This window comes from Bufo bufo, chromosome 1 (assembly GCF_905171765.1).
Source record: "Bufo bufo chromosome 1, aBufBuf1.1, whole genome shotgun sequence".
Taxonomy (NCBI): Eukaryota; Metazoa; Chordata; class Amphibia; order Anura; family Bufonidae; genus Bufo; species Bufo bufo.
In genome coordinates this window covers 360,846,216-360,864,292 of record NC_053389.1, presented here as the reverse complement: position 1 = coordinate 360,864,292, position 18,077 = coordinate 360,846,216, and positions in this window count along the sequence as shown.

Sequence of the window (18,077 nt, the reverse complement as noted above, 5' to 3'; positions counted from 1 at the left end):
TATACTGAATACTATGGATAGCCCCTGGCCCTATCTTATATGAAGGGTGGCCTTATGCCTATCCCATGCATGCTTAAACTCCTCCACTGTATTTGCAGCTACTACTTCTGCAGGAAGGCTATTCCATGCATCCACTACTCTCTCAGTAAAGTAATACTTCCTGATATTACTTTTAAACCTTTGCCCCTCTAATTTAAAACTATGTCCGCTTGTAGCAATTTTTCTTCTTTTAAATATTCTCTCCTCTTTTACCTTGTTGATTCCCTTCATGTATTTAAAAGTTTTTTATCATATCCCCTCTGTCTCGTCTTTCTTCCAAGCTATATATGTTAAGGTCCTTTAATCTTTCCTGGTAAGTTTTATCCTGCAATCCATGTACCAGTTTAGTAGCTCTTCTCTGAACTCTCTCCAAAGTATCAATATCCTTCTGGAGATATGGCCTCCAGTACTGCGCACAATACTCCAAGTGAGGTCTCACTAGTGCTCTGTAGAGCGGCATGATCACCTCCCTCTTTCTACTGGTAATTCCTCTCCCTATACACCCAAGCATTCTGCTAGCATTTCCTGCTGCTCTATGACATTGTCTGCCTACCTTTAAGGCCTTTTGCACACGGGCGTTGCGGGAAAATGTGCGGGTGCGTTGCGGGAACACCCTCGATTTTTCCGCGCGAGTGCAAAACATTGTAATGCGTTTTGCACTCGCGTGAGAATAATCGCACATGTTTGGTACCCAAACCCGAACTTCTTCACAGAAGTTCGGGCTTGGGATCGGTGTTCTGTAGATTGTATTATTTTCCCTTATAACATGGTTATAAGGGAAAATAATAGCATTCTGAATACAGAATGCTTAGTAAAACAGCGCTGGAGGGGTTAAAAATAAATAAAAATCATTTAACTCACCTTAATCCACTTGAACGCGTAGCCCGGCATCTCCTTCTGTCCCCTTTACTGAATAGGATTTGTGGTGAGCATTAATTATAGTTCAAGGACCTGTAATGACATCACTCCGGTCATCACATGGTACGTCACATGATCTTTTACCATGGTGATTCACCATGGTAAAAGATCATGTGACGTACCATGTGATGACCGGAGTGACATCATCACAGGTCCTTGAACTATAATTAATGCTCACCACAGGTCCTATTCAGTAAAGGGGACAGAAGGAGATGCCGGGCTACGCGTTCAAGTGGATTAAGGTGAGTTAAATGATTTTTTTTTTTTTTAACCCCTCCAGCGCTGTTTTACTATGCATTCTGTATTTAGAATGCTATTATTTTCCCTTATAACCATGTTATAAGGGAAAATAATAATGATCGGGTCTCCATCCCGATCGTCTCCTAGCAACCATGCGTGAAAATCGCACCGCATCCGCACTTGCTTGCGGATGCTTGCGATTTTCACGCAACCCCATTCATTTCTATGGGACCTGCATTGCGTGAAAAACGCAGAATATAGAGCATGCTGCGATTTTCACGCAATGCACAAGTGATGCGTGAAAATCACAGCTCATGTGAACAGCCCCATAGAAATGAATGGGTCGGTATTCAGTGCGGGTGCAATGCGTTCACCTCACGCATTGCATCCGCGCGGAATACTCGCCCGTGTGAAAGGGGCCTTAGTCTTCTGAAATAATGACCCCTAAATCCCTTTCCTCAGATACTGAGAGTACAGGTTCCCATGTATAATGTGTCTGTTGTAAAGCATATTTCTGAATGTTGTTAACAGTCAAGATTGCTGTCCCCTTAATTACACATAATTGAAGAGAACATTGTTAAAAATACCTAAAGGTTGTAATTCAGTTCTTGAAATTTAGATATTCTAATCTACTGACTGCAGATGAAGAGCTGTTTAAATTGGCCCAGCACATTTACAAATCAGGTGCAGCAGATGTTTTCTTGACTTTCAATGGCTTTTGTTGTGTTAAGTGTCAATTTGGTTAAGTTTGCTTCAATTGTTTAATGCCTTTAAATGTTCATCTAAAGACTGTTGCATACATATCTTGCGTTATTTTTTTTAACAATGATAATTATGTGTTCCTCAATGTGCCTCTTGTAGAGAACAACTTGGCTTGTCAGTTCATAACAAAAGAAAAACTCATAGATTGCTAGTTTTTCAAGCATGTACATGAATTATATTTTTTTTTTCATTCATGCCTTTGAAAAGTGATCCTCAACAAGTGGCATATTGTTTAAATCATGCTTTTTTTTATTTTCTTAAGAACTGTTTTTTTTGTTTTTTTATGTAATTTATCATTTTTCTATCTATATATAAAAAATAAAAAAAATACAAAAATTTTTGCACTGGCCACAAAAGGCCTAATACTTTCTGTTCTGTAAAAATAATTTTTCAGCTGCCATTTCTTTATCTTTACAGACAGACTTAGGCTGGGTTGCGGGTGAGATGCGGGAAAAGATGTGGGTGCGTTGCGGGAAAATGTGCAATTTTTCCACGCGAGTGCAAAGCATTTTAATGCGTTTTGCACGCACGTGAGAAAAATCGGCATGTTTGGTACCCAGACCCGAACCCGGACTTCTTCACAGAAGTTCGGGTTTGGGTTATGTGTTGTGTAGATTTTATTATTTTCCGTTATAACATGGTTATAAGGGAAAATAATAGCATTCTTAATACAGAACATGGTCCATCACATGATCCATCACCATGGTGATGGACCATGTGATATGCGCAGTGACGTCACCAAAGGTCCTTTTCTTCCCAGCTCATCAAAGAAGAAGAAAGAAGAGAAGCTGGGCTGCGCAAACAAGTGGATGAGGTGAGTTTAATTATTATAATTTTCTTTTTAACCCCTCCATCCCCATTTTACTTAACATTCTGTATTAAGAATCCTATTATTTTCCCTTATAATCATGTTATAGCCGTGCGGAGCCAAACGGATCCGTCCTGAATTACAATGCAAGTCAATGGGGACGGATCCGTTTGACGTTGACACAATATGGTGCAATTTCAAACGGATCCGTCCCCCATTGACTTTCAATGTAAAGTCAGGAGTCCCTATTATACCATCAGATCGGAGTTTTCTCCAATCCGAAGGTATATTTTAACTTGAAGCGTCCCTATCACCATGGGAATGCCTCTATGTTAGAATATACTGTTGGATATGAGTTAGAATATACAGTCGGATATGAGTTTCACGATCTAACACAGAGGCGTTCCCATAGTGATGGGGACGCTTCTAGTTAGAATATACAACGAACTGTGTACATGACTGCCCCCTGCTGCCTGGCTGCACCCAATCTTTTACAGGGGGCTGTGATCCGCACAATTAACCCCTCAGGTGCTGCACCTGAGGGGTTAATTGTGCGGATCACAGCCCTCTGTAAGAGATCAGGGGCTGCCAGGCAGCAGGGGGCAGACCCCCCTCCCTCCCCAGTTTGAATATCATTGGTGGCCAGTGTGCGGCCCCCACCCCCGGCCCCCCCTCCCTCCCTCTATTGTAATATCATTGGTGGCCAGTGTGCGGCCTCCCCCAGCCCCCCCTCCCTCCCTTTATTGTATTATCATTGGTGGCCAGTGTGCGGCCTCCCCCGGCCCCCCCTCCCTCCCTCTATTGTAATATCATTGGTGGCCAGTGTGCGGCCTCCCCGGCCCCCCCTCCCTCCCTTTATTGTATTATCATTGGTGGCCAGTGTGCGGCCCCCCCGGCCCCCCTCCCTCTATTGTAATATCATTGGTGGCCACTGTGCGGCCCCCCTGGCCCCCCTCCCTCTATTGTAATATCATTGGTGGCCAGTGTGCGGCCTCCCCTCTCCCCCCCCTTCCGATCATTGGTGGCAGGGGAGAGTTCCGATCGGAGTCCCAGTTTAATCACTGGGGCTCCGATCGGTAACCATGGCAACCAGGACGCTACTGCAGGCCTGGTTGCCATGGTTACTTAGCAATATTACAATATTAGAAGCATCATACTTACCTGCTGTGCTGTCTGTGACCGTCCGGGAGCTCCTCCTACTGGTAAGTGACAGGTCTGTGCGGCGCATTGCTTAATGATCTGTCACTTACCAGTAGGAGGAGCTCCCGGCCGGTCACAGACAGCGCAGCAGGTAAGTATGATGCTTCTAATATTGTAATATTGCTAAGTAACCATGGCAACCAGGCCTGCAGTAGCGTCCTGGTTGCCATGGTTACCGATCGGAGCCCCAGAGCGATTAAACTGGGACTCCGATCGGAATCTCCGATGCCATCAATGATCGGGGAAGGGGGAGAGGGGAGGCCGCACACTGGCCACCAATGATATTAATACAATAGAGGGGAGGCCGGGGGCGCACACTGGCCACCAATGATAATACAATAGAGAGAGGGAGGGGGGGCCGGGGGAGGCCGCAAAATGGCCACCAATGATAATACAATAGAGGGAGGGGGGCCGGGGGGGCCGCACACTGGCCACCAATGATAATACAATAAAGGGAGGGAGGGGGGGCCGGGGGAGGCCGCACACTGGCCACCAATGATATTACAATAGAGGGAGGGGGGGCCGGGGGGGCTGCACTGGCCACCAATGAAATTAAAACTGGGGAGGGAGGGGGGGTCTGCCCCCTGCTGCCTGGCAGCCCCTGATCTCTTACAGGGGGCTGTGATCCGCACAATTAACCCCTTCAGGTGCAGCACCTGAGGGGTTAATTGTGCAGATCACAGCCCCCTGTAAGAGATTGGGTGCTGCCAGGCAGCAGGGGGCAGTCATGTACACAGTTCGTAGTATATTCCAACTAGAAGCATCCCCATCACTATGGGAACGCCTCTGTGTTCGAATATACTGTCGGATATGAGTTTTCACGAAGTGAAAACTCATCTCTGAAAAAGCTTTTATGCAGACGGATCTTCGGATCCGTCTGTATGAAAGTAACCTATGGCCACGGATCACGGATGCGGATGCCAATCATTAACAGCCTCCTGTAAGAGATTGGGTGCTGCCAGGCAGCAGGGGGCAGTCATGTACACAGTTCGTAGTATATTCCAACTAGAAGCGTCCCCATCACTATGGGAACGCCTCTGTGTTAGAATATACTGTCGGATATGAGTTTTCATGAAGTGAAAACTCATCTCTGAAAAAGCTTTTATGCACACGGATCTTCGGATCCGTCGGTATAAAAGTAACCTATGGCCACGGATCACGGATGCGGATGCCAATCATGTGTGCATCCGTGTTCTTTCACGGACCCATTGACTTGAATGGGTCCGTGAACCGTTGTCCGTCAAAAAAATAGGACAGGTCATATTTATTTGATGGACAGGAAACACGGATAACGGATGCGGCTGCAAAACGGTGCATTTTCCGATTTTTCCATGGACCCATTAAAAGTCAATGGGTCCGCGAAAAAAAACGGAAAACGGCACAACGGCCGCGGATGCACACAACGGTCATGTGCATGAGGCCATAAATGGAGTCATGGATAGTTATTTGCGGGCAATAATAGGACAAGTTCTATATTTCAGCGGAACGAAAATACGGAAATGGAATGCATACGTTCCGTTTATTTTTGCGGAACCATTGAAATGAATTGTTCCGCATACATGTGCAAGAGGCTTAAGGCTTCTAGCACAGAAACGTTATTTTTTTTCGTTCAGTTTTTGCGGATTCCATTTGCGGTCCGTATGAGAAACCATTCATTTCAATGGATCCGCAAAAAAAAAAAACTGAATGCATTCGAATGCATCCGTATGTCTTCCATATCTGTTCCATTTTTGCAGAACCATCTATTGAAAATGGTATGCCCAGCCCAATTTCTTTATGTACTTACTGTTTAAACATTATTGTATGCTTCCGTTTCCGTTTGCGATCTGCAAAAATAGGATCACAAACGGAATCTAAATGGAAAAACGGAATGGCAAAATGGAACGGAAGCAGAAAGGAAACGGAAACACTACTGAAACAAAAAAATTGAAAAACGGATCCGTTTAGAAACGGGCCGCAAAACAATACAGCCTTGTGCAAGAGGCCTAAGGGTACTTTCACACTAGCGTTTTTGTTGGATCCGGCAGATTCCGGCAGGGTTCAGCAAAAACACTTCCGTTACTGATAATACAACCATCTGCATCTGTTATGAACGGATCCAGTTTTATAATCTTTTTTTTATTTTTAAAAATCTTTATTATCATTTCAAAATTTCATTACAATCATCAATATTAGTTGTTTTTACATTATAAGTAGAGTTGAGCGAACACCTGGATGTTCGGGTTCGAGAAGTTCGGCCGAACTTCCCGGAAATGTTCGGGTTCGGGATCCGAACCCGACCCGAACTTCGTCCAGAACCCGAACCCCATTGATGTCAATGGGTACCCGAACTTTTCGGCACTAAAAAGGCTGTAAAACAGCCCAGGAAAGAGCTAGAGGGCTGCAAAAGGCAGCAACATGTAGGTAAATCCCCTGCAAACAAATGTGGAGAGGGAAATGAATTAAAATAAAAATAAAAAAAATAAAAATGAACCAATATCAATTGGACAGAGGTCCCATAGCAGAGAATCTGGCTTCACGTCAGCAGAGAATCAGTCTCTTCATGCCATAGCAAAGAATCTGGCTTCATGTCAGCAGAGAATCAGTCTCTTCATGCCATAGCAGAGAATCTGGCTTCATGTCAGCAGAGAATCAGTCTTCATGTCATAGCAGAGAATCAGGCTTCACGTCACCCACCACTGGAACAGGCCACTGTCAGATATTTTTAGGCCCCGACACCCAGACAGAGGAGAGAGGTCCCATAACAGAGATTCAGGCTTCATGTCAGCAGAGAATCAGTCTTCATGTCATAGCAGAGAATCAGGCTTCACGTCACCCTCCACTGGAACAGGCCACTGTCACATATTTAGGCCCAGACACCCAGGCAGAGGAGAGAGGTCCCGTAACAGAGAATCTGGCCTTATGTCAGCACAGAATCAGTCTTCATGTCATAGCAGAGAATCAGGCTTTACGTCACCCACCACTGGAACAGGCCACTGTCACACATTTAGGGCCAGGCACCCAGGCAGAGGAGAGAGGTCCCGTAACAGAGAATCTGGCCTTATGTCAGCACAGAATCAGTCTTCATGTCATAGCAGAGAATCAGGCTTTACGTCACCCACCACTGGAACAGGCCACTGTCACACATTTAGGGCCAGGCACCCAGGCAGAGGAGAGAGGTCCCGTAACAGAGAATCTGGCCTTATGTCAGCACAGAATCTGTCTTCATGTCATAGCAGAGAATCAGGCATCACGTCACCCACCACTGGAACAGGCCACTGTCACATATTTAGGCCCAGGCACCCAGGCAGAGGAGAGAGGTCCCGTAACAGAGAATCTGGCCTTATGTCAGCACAGAATCAGTCTTCATGTCATAGCAGAGAATCAGGCTTTACGTCACCCACCACTGGAACAGGCCACTGTCACATATTTAGGCCCCGGCACCCAGACAGAGGAGAGAGGTCCCGTAACAGAGAATCTGGCCTTATGTCAGCACAGAATCTGTCTTCATGTCATAGCAGAGAATCAGGCTTTACGTCACCCACCACTGGAACAGGCCACTGTCACATATTTAGGCCCAGGCACCCAGGCAGAGGAGAGAGGTCCCGTAACAGAGAATCTGGCCTTATGTCAGCACAGAATCTGTCTTCATGTCATAGCAGAGAATCAGGCTTTACGTCACCCACCACTGGAACAGGCCACTGTCACACATTTAGGCCCCGGCACCCAGACAGAGGAGAGGTTCATTCAACTTTGGGTTGCCCCGCAATATAATGGTAAAATGAAAATAAAAATAGTATTGAATGAGGAAGTGCCCTGGAGTAGAATAATATATTGTTAAGGGGAGGTAGTTAATATCTAATATGCACAAGGGATGGACAGGTCCTGTGGGATCCATGCCTGGTTCATTTTTATGAACGTCAGCTTGTCCACATTGGCTGTAGACAGGCGGCTGCGTTTCTCTGTAATGACGCCCCCTGCCGTGCTGAATACACGTTCAGACAAAACGCTGGCCGCCGGGCAGGCCAGCACCTCCAAGGCATAAAAGGCTAGCTCTGGCCACGTGGACAATTTGGAGACCCAGAAGTTAAATGGGGCCGAACCATCAGTCAGTACGTGGAGGGGTGTGCACAGGTACTGTTCCACCATGTTAGTGAAATGTTGCCTCCTGCTAACACGTTCCGTATCAGGTGGTGGTGCAGTTAGCTGTGGCGTGGTGACAAAACTTTTCCACATCTCTGCCATGCTAACCCTGCCCTCAGAGGAGCTGGCCGTGACACAGCTGCGTTGGCGACCTCTTGCTCCTCCTCTGCCTTCGCCTTGGGCTTCCACTGGTTCCCCTGTGACATTTGGGAATGCTTTCAGTAGCGCGTCTACCAACGTGCGCTTGTACTCGCGCATCTTCCTATCACGCTCCAGTGTAGGAAGTAAGGTGGGCACATTGTCTTTGTACCGGGGATCCAGCAGGGTGGCAACCCAGTAGTCCGCACACGTTAAAATGTGGGCAACTCTGCTGTCGTTGCGCAGGCACTGCAGCATGTAGTCGCTCATGTGTGCCAGGCTGCCCAGAGGTAAGGACAAGCTGTCCTCTGTGGGAGGCGTATCGTCATCGTCCTGTGTTTCCCCCCAGCCACGCACCAGTGATGGGCCCGAGCTGCTTTGGGTGCCACCCCGCTGTGAACATGCTTCATCCTCATCCTCATCCTCCTCCACCTCCTCCTCATCCTCGTCCTCCTCGTCCTCCAGTAGTGGGCCCTGTCTGGCCACATTTGTACCTGGCCTCTGCTGTTGCAAAAAACCTCTCTCTGAGTCACTTCGAAGAGACTGGCCTGAAAGTGCTAAAAATGAACCCTCTTCCTCCTGGGCCACCTCCTCTTCCATCATCGCCCTAAGTGTTTTCTCAAGGAGACATAGAAGTGGTATTGTAACGCTGATAACGGCGTCATCGCCACTGGCCATGTTGGTGGAGTACTCGAAACAATGCAACAGGGCACACAGGTCTCGCATGGAGGCCCAGTCATTGGTGGTGAAGTGTGTCTGATCCGCAGTGCGACTGACCCGTGCGTGCTGCAGCTGAAACTCCACTATGGCCTGCTGCTGCTCGCACAGTCTGTCCAGCATGTGCAAGGTGGAGTTCCACCTGGTGGGTACGTTGCATATGAGGCGGTGAGCGGGAAGGCCGAAGTTACGCTGTAGCGCAGACAGGCGAGCAGCGGCAGGGTGTGAACGCAGCAGCTTTATGCAGCAGCTCTGACATGTCGGGGTAGTTGCAAATGAACTTCTGCACCACCAAATTTAGCACATGCGCCAGGCAAGAGATGTGTGTCAAACCGGCTAGTCCCAGAGCTGCAATGAGATTTCGCCCATTATCGCACACCACCAGGCCGGGCTTGAGGCTCACCGGCAGCAACCACTCGCCGGTCTGTTGTTCTATACCCCGCCACAACTCCTGTGCGGTGTGGGGCCTGTCCCCCAAACATATGAGTTTCAGAACGGCCTGCTGACGTTTACCCCAGGCTGTGCTGAAGTTGGTGGTGAAGGTGTGTGGCTGACTGGATGAGCAGGTGGAAGAAGAGGAGGAGGAAGCTGAGTAGGAGGAGGAGGAGACAGGAGGCAAAGAATGCTGCCCTGCGATCCTTGGCGGCGGAAGGACGTGCGCCAAACAGCTCTCCGCCTGGGGCCCAGCTGCCACTACATTTACCCAGTGTGCAGTTAGGGAGATATAGCGTCCCTGGCCGTGCTTACTGGTCCACGTATCTGTGGTTAGGTGGACCTTGCCACAGATGGCGTTGCGCAGTGCACACTTGATTTTATCGGACACTTGTTTGTGCAGGGAAGGCACGGCTCTCTTGGAGAAGTAGTGGCGGCTGGGAACAACATACTGTGGGACAGCAAGCGACATGAGCTGTTTGAAGCTGTGTGTGTCCACCAGCCTAAATGAAAGCATTTCATAGGCCAGTAGTTTAGAAATGCTGGCATTCAGGGCCAGGGATCGAGGGTGGCTAGGTGGGAATTTACGCTTTCTCTCAAATGTTTGTGAGATGGAGAGCTGAACGCTGCCGTGTGACATGGTTGAGATGCTTGGTGACGCAGGTGGTGGTGTTGGTGGTACATCCCATGTTTGCTGGGCGGCAGGTGCCAACGTTCCTCCAGAGGCGGAGGAAGAGGCCGAGGCGGCGGCAGCAGCAGCAGAAGAGACCGAGGCGGCAGCAGCAGAAGAGGTAGCAGGGGGAGCCTGAGTGACTTCCTTGTTTTTAAGGTGTTTACTCCACTGCAGTTCATGCTTTGCATGCAGGTGCCTGGTCATGCAGGTTGTGCTAAGGTTCAGAACGTTAATGCCTCGCTTCAGGCTCTGATGGCACAGCGTGCAAACCACTCGGGTCTTGTCGTCAGCACATTGTTTGAAGAAGTGCCATGCCAGGGAACTCCTTGAAGCTGCCTTTGGGGTGCTCGGTCCCAGATGGCGGCGGTCAGTAGCAGGCGGAGTCTCTTGGCGGCGGGTGTTGAAATACATCTTCTTAAAAACATGAGATTATGCATGTAGGCATAAGGAGTAGCAGACTATATATATAGTCTGCTACTCCTTATGCCTACATGCATAATCTCATGTTTTTAAGAAGATGTATTTCTTTATACTTTATATATACATTACTTATTTTTGGTGTTATATATATGTCCCCCACAATGATTTTTGGTAATAGAGCTGCCAAATCATACTCTTCTATGTGTTTTGAACACTACTGAATACTTGTATCTCTAATGCTCGTTCATTCCGATCATGTGACATACTGAAGCACATGACCGCATGATTTACTTGAACACATGACCAGAGGAGTGATCACATGCTGTGATCACATGCTCACAGGTCCTGTGACATGCGCACTACATCGAATGACCAGAGGGGGTGATCATGTGATCGGAATCCCCAGGAAGGTCCTTGAGACATGCGCATTGATATGCTTGAGACGCCGTGACCCATGTGTTCTGCCTTCATCGCACACCCCTGTGATCTAATTCATCATTCCACTGAGGTACACCTGCACTTTTTGGTTATTATAATGGTACACACCTGAACTAGTTATGACTGTTATTAAAGTGTTTTGCCTATACACTGTATGTTGGATTTGATACAGGCATCGTTTGTATTGTAACACTGTAGGTAATGTCATGAAATGCTATTTTGCAATGATAACTCTGCCATTGCCATATTTTTTATTATATCACTTTAAATGCTTGGAATTTACTTACTGATTGTTTAATTGTGTCAATATGTTTAAATATGTACTGTGCACTGCCCACTATGTCACTGCTTGAGAAAAATCCCATTGAGAGGATTGAAACGTCGCATGCTTGGTGAATAAAGCTTCTTTTTACTTCTTCACGACTTGGATGTGCTGCGGATTTCATTTTTTCCCAGTTATTTCTTCTTCTATTTTTATCCAAAGTTTGTGTTTCGGGCGTCCTATCCAGTCAATAATCCTACTAAGGTGGGTGGCTGTAATGTGTCTGGATAATAAGGGAAGGCCGATCCTTCCATTAGTAATAGGTAGTTGAAGGATTTTGTAGGAGATCCTTGGTTTAATTTTGCCCCAAACATAATTGGAACATATTTTCCTGAAGGTCTTTTGGAAATGTTTTGGGAGTTTAATTGGGAGCACTTGTATAAGGTAAGTAAGTTTGGGGAGAATTAGGGTGTTGAACATGTTTTTTCTTCCTAGCCAAGATATAAAGGTGGGTGTCCAAGAACTCAAGTTATATAGTTTGCTGAGATCTGGAGGAATGTTTACTCCCAGGAATTTCAGAGAGTCTTTGGTCCATTGAAAGGCGGAGCTGTCTTCTAGATATTTGAGAGCTTTCTGGGAGAAGTGTATACCCATCGCTTGTGACTTGGAGATGTTGATTTTAAAGTTGGATATTTTACCAAATCTGTCAAAGGTTTTGGTTATAAGGGGGAAAGCCTGGTTAGGGTTTGAGACAACCACTAAAAGGTCATCAGCATATGCTGCTTGTTTAATCTCCAAGTCACAACATCTTAGGCCTCCAATCTCAGAATTCTGTCTAATGGATTGTAGCAGAGGTTCTAATGACAAGATGAATAGTAATGGAGAAAGAGGACAGCCTTGTCTTGTGCCATTATTTATATGTACTGCTCGGGACAGGGTATCATTAACCTTTATGTAGGCACAAGGAGAAGCATACATTGAGAAAATTGCTTTGATGAACGGATCTAGGAATCCAAATTTTTGTAAGGTACTAGTGATAAAGGGCCAGGCCACTCTATCGAACGCTTTCTCTGCATCTGTCCCGAGCAGTACAATAGGTGTCTTACGGCATTTGGCTAGGACAATATCATTGATGATTTTATACATTCCATCTTTCCTTTCTCTACCTGGGACAAAAGCTGATTGATCTGAATGGATTAGGTCTTGAAGTAAGAGTTTTATCCTGACAAAATCCTGCCATAGATTTTAAGATCCAAGTTGAGCAAGGAGATGGGCCTGTAACTTGAGCAGAGGGTATGATCTTTTTGGGGTTTGGGAATCAGTGTAATATGAGCACTCAGTGTTTGGGGGGTAAAGGGCGTTCCTCCTAATGCATTGTTAAAGACTTGAACCATGTATGGGACAAGTATATCTTTGAATGTTGTATAGTATATGGCAGGAAGGCCGTCAGGGCCTGGAGACTTCCCTTAGGCAATTGTTTTCAGGGTATCCATGATCTCTTTATCAGATATTGGTGAGCATAACTTGCTTGCCTGGTCTAAACTAATATTTGGTAATTTTAATTTCTGCAGAAAATCTGAGGTGGATTTTGATTTACTCTGTTTAGTCTCATCTGACTCTGCTGCATTTATGTTATATAGTTCTGAGTAAAAATAATGGAAAGCCTGGGCAATGGATGTATCATCTCTATGGATCTGGTCCCTATTCGTTTTTATTGTCAGGATTAGGGATGAGCGAACCCGAACTGTATAGTTCGGGTTCGTACCGAATTTTGGGGTGTCCGTGACACGGACCCGAACCCGAACATTTATGTAAAAGTCCGTGTTCGGTGTTCGGCGCTTTCTTGGCGCTTTTTGAAAGGCTGCAAAGCAGCCAATCAACAAGCGACATACTACTTGCCCCAAGAGGCCATCACAGCCTTGCCTACTATTGGCATGGCTGTGATTGGCCAGTGCAGCATGTGACCCAGCCTCTATATAAGCTTGGGTCACGTTGCGCTGCACGTCACTCTGCTGATTCAAGCATAGGGAGAGGTTGCAGCTGCGATGTTAGGGCGAGATTAGGCAGTGATTAACTCCTCCAAAAGACTTCATTCTGTGATCGATCTGCAGCTGTGGATCATTGAAGTACTAGTATTGACTTGCTCACTTTTTTGAGGCAGCCCAGAGCGTTTTTAGATCACTTTTTTTCTGGGGTGATCGGCGGCCATTTTGTGACTTGTGGTGCGCCAGCACAAGCTATCACCAAGTGTATTTAACCATCAATAGTGTGGTTATTTTGTGCTATATCCTACATCAGCTGCAGGCTGAGCCTGTGTCACCGAAGTGCATTTAACCATCAACAGTCTGATTATTTTTTGGCCATATACTACATCTGGTGCAGGCTGAGCCTGTGTCACCCAAGTGCATTTAACCATCAACAGTCTGGTTATTTTTTGGCCATATACTACATCAGCTGCAGGCTGAGCCTGTGTCACCGAAGTGCATTTAACCATCAACAGTCTGATTATTTTTTGGCCATATACTACATCTGGTGCAGGCTGAGCCTGTGTCACCCAAGTGCATTTAACCATCAAAAGTGTGGTTATTTTTTGGCCATATACTACATCAGGGGCAAGTTGAGCCTGTCACCCAGCGCCTAAAAAATAGACCTGACATTTATATTCAACCAAATCTGTACTGTTTTAGCTGGTCAAGTTATTTGTAGCGACCGTAAAAGCCCTTTTTTTTTTCTGGGTTGAAAAACTATTCCCAAATTTGCCATTCTCAAAATAACTAGTTTCTGGTATTTGAGGCCTACTTGAAATCTATCCCAAAAAGGATATCTTACATTGAAGGTACTGATAGTGTCATTCAGAAAAACCTAAGACACACGCTACCGTGCAGATAAAAGTCTGATTCTGAGATTAAACCTTAACCTGTCACACAGTGCAAAAAAAAACAGGTCTCACATTTCTATTCAAGCAAATCTGTACTGTTTTAGCTGGTCAAGTTATTTGTAGTGACCGTAAAAGCACACTTTTTTTCTGGGTTGAAAAACTATTCCCAAATTTGCCATTCTCAAAATAACTAGTTTCTGGTATTGGAGGCCTACTTGAAATCTATCCCAAAAAGGATATCTTACATTGAAGGTACTGATAGTGTCATTCAGAAAAACCTAAGACACACGCTACCGTGCAGATAGAAGTCTGATTCTGTGATTAAACCTTAACCTGTCACACAGTGCAAAAAAAAACAGGTCTCACATTTCTTTTCAATGGTCTGCCGGGTGTTCACTCCAAGGTCATGGAAGTCACGCCTGCGGCCACCCCGTTCTCCGAGGGATATGTCCTGAAATCCAGCTGAAAGCTGCAGAACATCAGTCGGAGGTCTCTCCACTACTGGCGGGCCTCTCTGGCGCCCTCTTCCCACAAGCAAAGGCTCGGCTGGTGGCTGCTGGGGTCTTTCAATGCGTCTAGGTTCTTGAGCCTCTTGCTCCTGTCCAGGCTGTCCTTGGCTGGGCTGCCCCCTGGCACGTGCTCTTCCGCGGGCTCTGGCTCGTCCACTCATCTTCTATTCCTGAGAGGATATAAACCGCTAATAAGGTCAATCTGCCGCCTAGCAGCTCCGCCGTGGCACAATCACCTCAGAACTCGCACACTGGTGACTTTAGGTATCTTCACTGGTCACTTTGAGCAGAATGATGACATCCGAGTCACGGCACCAAATGTAACCCTCTTTTCCTTGCACCATCTGCGACACCTCCAGCTTTCACACTCACTCGGTCACCAGCTCCTCCAGGCATAAACTCTAAGTGGACTCTAAGGGACGACACTCAGGTCTTCTGTGGTTTAAAGCTTTATTGAGGTGGAGTGCACTTGGCTGGAGCCTGTAATACAACAGGGAAACACTGCCACTATTTGGTATACAGCCAGGTCACCAGCCCACCTATATCATAACAGGCAGTCATTATATTACATTCCCACATACATGTTACAGGATATAACAAAGCATACAGAAAAATGAACAAGAGAAAATCATTTACAAAAATATTGCAGCAGGGTGACCTGGAATACAGCATGTCTTGCAGCCATTTTAGGAAGAACACATGGCTCTCTAACTGTACATCATCTACTCAGCCTAGAATGTGCTGCAGGTTTTAAAGGCTGCTAAAAAACATACAGTCACCTCTTTACATTCTACAGAACTATTATGGGTATATATTATAACTTTTTACAATAGATAAATGAACTTTAGCTTTAGAGAACTTAGACAGAGATCCTACCTCCTTCACAGTAAATGTCTGCACTAAGGAGACCAAACCAAGTAGCAGAATACACAGGGGGCTTTCTGGAAGAGTCCACTGTAAAGACTCTGTCTGTTAAAACTTTCCTCAGTTATCTAATAGCACATTTGAAGAGGTTTATTTAGCATGTCCTGACTCTTTGCTAACAGCTTATGAATATATGGAACTATATTTAACAAGTGATCATTGCTGCAGCTCCTGTATATTGGTATGACCCTATTGCAAACCTGCAGACTGGATATTTGGTGAAACTTCATGTGGTTCATATCGACTGTACTACACCACTGACTTGGTGCCTGGGCCTAAATATGTGACAGTGGCCTGTTCCAGTGGTGGGTGACGTGATGCCTGATTCTCTGCTATGACATGAAGACAGATTCTGTGCTGACATAAGGCCAGATTCTCTGTTACGGGACCTCTCTCCTCTGCCTGGGTGCCTGGGCCTAAATGTGTGACAGTGGCCTGTTCCAGTGGTGGGTGACGTGATGCCTGATTCTCTGCTATGACATGAAGACAGATTCTGTGCTGACATAAGGCCAGATTCTCTGTTACAGGACCTCTCTCCTCTGTCTGGGTGCCGGGGCCTAAATGTGTGACAGTGGCCTGTTCCAGTGGTGGGTGACGTGATGCCTGATTCTCTGCTATGACATGAAGACAGATTCTGTGCTGACATAAGGCCAGATTCTCTGTTACGGGACCTCTCTCCTCTGCCTGGGCCTAAATGTGTGACAGTGGCATGTTCCAGTGGTGGGTGGCGTGAAGCCTGATTCTCTGCTATGACATGAAGACTGATTATGCGCTGACATAAGGCCAGATTCTCTGCTACGGGACCTCTCTCCTCTGCCTGGGTGCCTGGGCCTAAATGTGTGACAGTGGCCTGTTCCAGTGGTGGGTGACGTGATGCCTGATTCTCTGCTATGACATGAAGACAGATTCTGTGCTGACATAAGGCCAGATTCTCTGTTACGGGACCTCTCTCCTCTGCCTGGGTGCCTGGGCCTAAATGTGTGACAGTGGCCTGTTCCAGTGGTGGGTGACGTGAAGCCTGATTCTCTGCTATGACATGAAGACTGATTCTGCGCTGACATAAGGCCAGATTCTCTGTTACGGTACCTCTCTCCTCTGTCTGGGTGCCGGGGCCTAAATGTGTGACAGTGGCCTGTTCCAGTGGTGGGTGACGTGAAGCCTGATTCTCTGCTATGACATGAAGACTGATTCTGCGCTGACATAAGGCCAGATTCTCTGTTACGGGACCTCTCTCCTCTGCCTGGGTGCCTGGGCCTAAATGTGTGACAGTGGCCTGCTCCAGTGGTGGGTGACGTGATGCCTGATTCTCTGCTATGACATGAAGACAGATTCTGTGCTAACATAAGGTCAGATTCTCTGTTACAGGACCTCTCTCCTCTGTCTGGGTGTCGGGGCCTAAATGTGTGACAGTGGCCTGTTCCAGTGGTGGGTGACGTGATGCCTGATTCTCTGCTATGACATGAAGACAGATTCTGTGCTGACATAAGGCCAGATTCTCTGTTACGGGACCTCTCTCCTCTGCCTGGGCCTAAATGTGTGACAGTGGCCTGTTCCAGTGGTGGGTGACGTGATGCCTGATTCTCTGCTATGACATGAAGACAGATTCTGTGCTGACATAAGGCCAGATTCTCTGTTACGGGACCTCTCTCCTCTGCCTTGGCCTAAATGTGTGACAGTGGCCTCTTCCAGTGGTGGGTGACGTGATGCCTGATTCTCTGCTATGACATGAAGACAGATTCTGTGCTGACATAAGGCCAGATTCTCTGTTACGGGACCTCTCTCCTCTGCCTGGGTGCCTGGGCCTAAATGTGTGACAGTGGCCTGTTCCAGTGGTGGGTGACGTGAAGCCTGATTCTCTGCTATGACATGAAGACTGATTCTGCGCTAACATAAGGCCAGATTCTCTGTTACGGGACCTCTCTCCTCTGCCTGGGTGCCTGGGCCTAAATGTGTGACAGTGGCCTGTTCCAGTGGTGGGTGACGTGAAGCCTGATTCTCTGCTATGACATGAAGACTGATTCTCTGCTGACATGAAGCCAGATTCTCTGCTATGGCATGAAGAGACTGATTCTGTGCTGACATGAAGCCAGATTCTTTGCTATGGCATGAAGAGACTGATTCTCTGCTGACGTGAAGCCAGATTCTCTGCTATGGGACCTCTGTCCAATGGATATTGGGCCATTTTTTTTTAAAATTTATTTCCCTATCCACATTTGTTTGCAGGGGATTTACCTACATGTTGCTGCCTTTTGCAGCCCTCTAGCTCTTTCCTGGGCTGTTTTACAGCCTTTTTAGTGCCCAAAAGTTCGGGTCCCCCTTGACTTCAATGGGGTTCGGGTTCGGGATGAAGTTCGGGTCGGGTTCGGATCCCGAACCCAAACATTTCCGGGAAGTTCGGCCGAACTTCTCGAACCCCAACATCCAGGTGTTCGCTCAACTCTAGTCAGGATCCTAGATTTGCGTTTTTGTTGGCGTAATAAAGCCAGCATGAATTTGGTAGGTCTATTGCCGTGGGCAAAAAATTTTTTGTTTCAGTGCTAAATATATTTTTGCTGTTTGGGCATTAAGATGAGTTTTCAACTCTTCTCTAGTTGTAT